This window comes from Saccopteryx bilineata, chromosome 1 (genome assembly GCF_036850765.1).
Source record: "Saccopteryx bilineata isolate mSacBil1 chromosome 1, mSacBil1_pri_phased_curated, whole genome shotgun sequence".
Lineage (NCBI taxonomy): Eukaryota > Metazoa > Chordata > Mammalia > Chiroptera > Emballonuridae > Saccopteryx > Saccopteryx bilineata.
The window spans coordinates 142,156,680-142,162,847 of NC_089490.1; positions in this window are offsets into that span (position 1 = coordinate 142,156,680).

The window sequence follows — 6,168 nt, forward strand, 5'->3', positions numbered from 1 at the left end:
ATGCCCACCAGGGGGCGATGCTCTGCCCATCTGGGGCGTTGCTCTGTTGCAACCAAAGCCATTCTAGCGCCTGGGGCAACTTTGCTCCAATGGAGCCTTGGCAGTGAGAGGGGAAGAGAGAGACAGAGGAAGGAGGGGGTAGGGGTGGAGAAGCAGATGGGCGCCTCCCCTGTGTGCCCTGGCCGGGAATCGAACCCGGGTCTCCTGCATACCAGGCCGATGCTCTACCACTGAGCCACCCGGCCAGGGCTCACATATAATTCTTATAATCCCTCTGTGGTGTTTTCATTACTTTACAGATGAGAATGAGGCCCAAAGGGATTATTAAATCACTTTTCTGGGATCACACAGCTACTTAAATCTGTCTCCAAAGCCCAGTTGCATTCATCTGACTTGTAAACCATTCCCTTCCATTTTCTTTGGTGCCAGTTGAAGTTTTCAACTGAACACAAAGTGAGGAGGCTTCAGTTAGAAACAAATGACAATGATCTGTAGGGTGTTAGGATTTGCAAATCAGAAACACAACTAGGCCTGACCTGTGGTGGCACAGTGGATAAAGCGTCAACCTGGAAACGCTGAGGTTGCCGGTTCAAAGCCCTGGGCTTGCCTGGTCAAGGCACATATGGGAGTTGATGCTTCCAGCTCCTCCCCCTTCTCTCTGTCTCTCTATCCTCTCTAAAAATAAATAAATTAATTAAAAAAAAAAAAAAGAAACACAACTAGGCACTAACTACAGCAGGGGTCCCCAAACTACTGCCGGCCTGCCGCATGCAGCCCCCTGAGGCCATTTATCCGGCCCCCCGCTGCACTTCCAGAAGGAGCACTTCTTTCATTGGTGGACAGTGAGAGGAGCATAGTTCCCATTGAAATACTGGTCAGTTTGTTGATTTAAATTTACTTGTTCTTTATTTTAAATATTGTATTTGTTCCCGTTTTGTTTTTTTACTTTAAAATAAGATATGTGCAGTGTGCATAGGGATTTGTTCATAGTTTTATAGTCCGGCCCTCCAACAGTCTGAGGGACAGTGAACTGGCCCCCTGTGTAAAAAGTTTGGGGACCCCTGAACTACAGTGTTCCCAAGAAAGAGAAAAAAATGGTTCTTAGAGTAAAATGTACATCCTCGAATTGGACCTGCATTCTGAGCCTCTGGACTGGTCTGTGGTGGTCATCTTGTAGAAGGCCTGTGGTCTGGATAATGCATGTAAGTTTTCCTAAATCCTTCAGAATTACCTATGGGAATTTACTTATCTCCTGGCTCAACTGAAGTCCAATTCACCTAACATAGGGGTCCCCAAACTTTTTACACAGGGGGCCAGTTCACTGTCCCTCAGACCATTGGAGGGCCGGACTATAAAAAAAAACTATGAACAAATCCCTATGCACACTGCACATATCTTATTTTAAAGTAAAAAAAACAAAAAAGGAACAAATACAATATTTAAAATAAAGAACAAGTAAATTTAAATCAACAAACTGACCAGTATTTCAATGGGAACTATGCTCCTCTCACTGACCACCAATGAAAGAGGTGCCCCTTCCGGAAGTGCAGCGGGGGGCCGGACAAATGGCCTCAGGGGGCCGCAAACTACCCGTGGGCCGTAGTTTGGGGACCCCTGACCTAACAAACGTTAACAGAATTGTTTCCACATGCCTCAGCCTACTTGATTTTAGTAATGTAGCAGCTTGAGTATATATACCAACTCATTTTATTTCTTCACTCTTTCCTCAAAAGGTATGTTTCTGCTAAAACAACTGCCCACATCTTCTTACTTCAAAACCCTTGTTTAGTGATTTACTGAGCATTTAATTTGTGCCAAGTACAGGAAGCTGAGATACATAAGCCTCCTATCCTCACAGCACTCAGCTTAATTTATAGATGTATAACTAAGCACACAGGTGCTATGTTGTAGGTACATGAACAAGTGCTACAGAAAAGTGCAGGGTAATTGAGGGTCATATGGAAATGTTTTGACTTGCATTTATAATTCACAAGGTATTTTGAATATTTTATATTACATGTGCTTCATTTAACCATCATAACCCAGGTGAGATATTAGCCCAATTTTATACAGGGAAACAGAAACAGAGAAAGTCGGCTTAACCCATAGAGCAGGCCTAGAACCCAGGAGTATCTGACTCCAAGCTCAGGGCCTCTGGGCAGCAGAGCAGCCATAATAGTGAGCTTTTGTTCACTTTGAGAAGTTGGTGCAATCAAAGGTGTCTCCTGTCATTTCACTTGTCTAGACCACACTACTACAAGAAGACCCTGAAGGAGCCCTCAAGTCTGGATGACCCAAGAGACTGGTCTGCCACTAATTCCAGCAGGGCCTATAGCACCTCTGACCCAGGATGGGGTGACTGTCTTACAATTAAGGGCCAGCTTTAGTGATGGCCCCATTTTTTAAACAACAGAGTCTGAACTCCTACTCAGGAATGCCCTCTTCCAGAAACTGGAATACCTGTTGGTCTCAGAGCAACTCCCCTGTGACTGGAGGTTTGCTTGGTGATGTGAGCGGGCCCAAGGAATGCATGCTATGTACTATGGCAAAGGACAGGGCCGTCTCTGTTCCCATGTCATTTCTCCCGCTGTAGCTTCAGCTAGTTGACCACAGGGTTCAGTTACTGCAGGAAACAAGGTGATAGCCATACCAAGCTGGCTTTATTGAGACTAGATGTCTGGATATGGGTGTGGATTTCTTCAGTCACCCCTAAATTTTTTTATTTTTGATATAGGGAGAGAAGTATCAAGTCAGTGCTCCACTTAGTTGCTTCTTGTACAAGCCTTGACTGGGGATCAGATCAGACTGGTGACCTTGGGCTAAAGTTGAGCCAGTGGCTCTTTGCGCAAGCTGGCGACCTTGGGCTAAGCCAGCAACCTCAGGATCACGTCCACAACCCTGCACTCAAGTTAGCGACACTAGGTTTTGAACCCGTGACCTCAGTGTTCTGGGTCAATGCTCTACCCACTGCTCCACCACTGGTCAGGCTATCACTCCTACTTATTTTTAAATAACAACTCTTATTGCCTGTTAAAGTTACAATGTCAAAAAGAATGAGAAAGATCTATATATAGAGGAAACAATTTCCAAAACATTGAGATACATAAGTGTGTATGTGAACACAGTTTATCTCTGAAGATACATAAGAAACTAAACAGTACAGTAGCATAAGGTGGAGGAGGGAACATATATACACATATTTTTAAAACTATGCATATCATTTCATAATACACTTTTAAAAACATGTTAGAGGCCCTGGCCGGTTGGATCAGCGGTAGAGCGTCGGCCTGGCGTGCGGGGGACCCGGGTTCGATTCCCAGCCAGGGCACATAGGAGAAGCACCCATTTGCTTCTCCACCTCCTCCCCTCCTTCCTCTCTGTCTCTCTCTTCCCCTCTCGCAGCCAAGGCTCCATTGGAGCAAAGATGGCCCGGGCGCTGGGGATGGCTCCTTGGCCTCTGCCCCAAGCGCTAGAGTGGCTCTGGTCGCGGCAGAGCTACGCCCTGGAGGGGCAGAGCATCGCCCCCTGGTGGGCAGAGTGTCGCCCCTGGTGGGCGTGCCGGGTGGATCCCGGTCGGGCGCATGCGGGAGTCTGTCTGTCTCTCCCCGTTTCCAGCTTCAGAAAAATACAAAAAAAAAAAAAAAAAAAAAACATGTTAGAAACATTTCCCCATGTTATTAAAATTCTCTCTTGAGTTGGCTCCTGAGATGGCTCGGTGGGTTAGAGCCTTGTCCTGAAGCACAGAGGCTGCTGGTTTTATCCCCAATCAGGGCACATACAAGAACAGATGGATGTTTCTCTCTCCCTCACTCTCTCAAATCAATAAAATAAACATTAAAAAAAATTGCTAGAGGTAAGAAGAGTTTTTAAAAATCCAGATTAACTTGTTTTGATTTACAGATCCTGTTACTCTGATAAATGCTGTGTATCTTCAATTCACAAAAATGTATATATGTGCTACCTCTGAAGTCCATCCATGGCAAATCACAAGTTAAAACTTGATATAGATCCTTATTGGCATGGGAAAATGTCCACACCATCCAGATTACTGAGCAGCCTACTAAACAGAAAAATCCCACAATGTGACCCTCTGGCCGGAGTGTTCACAGGCTAGCTCCTGACTGGGATCTGTTTACTGAATAACTTTATCAGTATAGGCCAGAGGTCGGGAACCTATGGCTCGCGAGCCAGATGTGGCTCTTTTGATGGCTGCATCTGGCTCACAGACAAATCTTTAATTAAAAAAATAATGTTAAAAATATAAAACATCCTCATGTATTACAATCCATTTCCTACCGCTCATGTTCATGGTGGCTGGAGCCAATCACAGCTGTCCTCCGGTACAACACCAAATTTTTATTGGATAATGCGTAAGGTACACTGGTCGTTGTATGGCTCTCACAGAATTACATTTTAAAATATGTGGCGTTCATGGCTCTCTCAGCCAAAAAGGTTCCCAACCCCTGGTATAGGCCCTGCCCTCCTTCTTTATCAAGGTCTCGGCCCCCTGTTATTTTCCTTAATAACACCTTTGTTGTATGTTTACCGATTTATGGGTCTCTGCTGCCCTTCCACCCCATAGACTTCTGTCCCACCCCACAGACTGAGGGCTCCTGAGAGCAGAGCTTGGGTCTGGCTTGTTCCTCGATAAGCTACATCCAGCCCCCATTTTTGTGAACCAAAACTGGTCTTTACAGGTGACATCTGCAATGAATTGATGACTGGAAAGACTAACCTGGAACCCCAAAAAGCATACCATTCTTCTCATTAATAGACCTGAATTTTTAAAACTACTCAATGATTACATTTCGAAGTCCACCCAATAAATGCTGTTATGGACCTTTTTCTCCTGGGTTATGAAAGCACCTACACAGTAATCTCGATTTTGCTTCTTGGCCCACAGAGCCTAAAATATTTGCTATCTGGCCCTTTATAGAAGTTTGCCAATCCCTGGCCTAAAGCAGTATCTGGCATACAGGAGACAATCCCTAAGTGCCAAAAAGAAAAATTTTGTAACAGTAAAAAAGTGAATCTAAAATACATGTGTATCAATTTGCATAGAAGAAAATGGCCAATCAAGCATCCCCTTACCTTTTAAGAGGGTCAGGTAACATCCCCTGTCTGCATTAGTTTGTTGCTTCTTATTATCTTTCCCCACAATTACCATGCATTAACTCCATCCTCCTGAGGATGAAAAAGGGGCCACATACTAAAACGGACAAGTTCGGAGGAGGCATGCACAGCAGGACTTACAAACTCAAAGACTGAAAGCAACCTCACAGGATAGTCAAAACATAAAATTCCTAACGAAAGGCAGGTCCAGGTTGTGGTGGTAGTTATGTCCCAGGCCTGTAGCTTCCTTGTTAAAGGTTAATCCTTATCTTAAATGATCCTCTCTATTGTCTTTTTGCATCTAAGATAACTTATCTTTGAAATGTCAGAAAAATCTTTTCCAGACCCCACAGGACAATGCTATGAGACCCTAAATTTTTTCAGTCACCCCTAAATTTTTTTATTTTTGATATAGGGAGAGAAGTATCAAGTCAGTGCTCCACTTAGTTGCTTCTTGTACAAGCCTTGACTGGGGATCAGATCAGACTGGTGACCTTGGGCTAAAGTTGAGCCAGTGGCTCTTTGCTCAAGCTGGCGACCTCATTATTACCTTGTTCCCTGCCTACCATCTCTATGCGCTGTAAATGTTAACTATCCTATAACCACCAATGCAAAATTATGTTTCTCTATTTTGCTTTCTTATCAAATCCTAGATATTTCCCACTTTCTCCTATTCCCTTTATCTATCACTGATGGGTTTCATATAATCCTCCTTAATTCTCAGTATAAAATACCTCAGCTGCAAAACTACCATTCCCCAGAGTATTTTTTTTTCAGTCCCTTGAGATTTTACTTCACCGCCATTGTCAGTTCGGTTCAAATAAACTCAAAACTTCTCTACATATGTGGGCGTTTCTTAGATCCACACTCGTTTTAAAAAGGCTGTCATTGTTCCTTTCAGGGAGGCAGGGAGGCAGGCAGTCTTGCAGGCGAGTACCGAAGGTCGTAACTGCTCCACTGGGCGATAACCACACAAACCCCACAGGATCGTAGTCTGAGCCCAGCGGGTGTAAAAAGTCCCCACTCCCAAAGTCTTCCTTACCAAAGCGCTGGGTC